Source organism: Phalaenopsis equestris, unplaced genomic scaffold (assembly GCF_001263595.1).
Source record: "Phalaenopsis equestris unplaced genomic scaffold, ASM126359v1 Scaffold000002, whole genome shotgun sequence".
NCBI lineage: Eukaryota > Viridiplantae > Streptophyta > Magnoliopsida > Asparagales > Orchidaceae > Phalaenopsis > Phalaenopsis equestris.
The window spans coordinates 64,158,747-64,159,331 of NW_018164444.1; positions in this window are offsets into that span (position 1 = coordinate 64,158,747).

Below are 585 nucleotides of genomic sequence, written 5' to 3' on the forward strand. Positions count from 1 at the left end.
ATATGATGAGTCGGTCGGACGGTGAGGTCGGTCGGATGGTGAGGTCGGGAAGATAGCGAAATCTATGGGCAATCAAGAGAAAGCAAGAGACGAGATGGCAAACATAGAGGAGATATTTGAGAATGTCGGTGGTTGTTTGAAATCTGTCGGTGAGGTGAGATCTCGCTTGCGACAGATAAAAACTGTTAGGGATTTCGGCCGATGGGTATGAGATTACGCTCGCATTAGAAAGATGTTGGCTAGGCATTCGATTTGTGATAAATGCTTCTTTAAGGTCATGCAAAAAGGGTCATACATGTTAGAAAATTTATTTTTGAACTTTATGACATAAATTTAAAAAAAAAACATAGTAGCCAAGATCTTTTAAAGTCATAATTTTTACATATATAAAGTAAAGTGACGCATACCTGTATTCATGATGAACAAATTTGATCTTGAAGAAATTTGATCTTAAAGAGATGGAGTTTCTCTCTAATCCCTTGAAATTTCTTTACTTTCTGATGGAGAGAAATGTACGAGGTGTGTTAGGTAGAGAGATGACTTGTTTACCAACCAATAGAATTTATGATAATTTAATAAAATAAT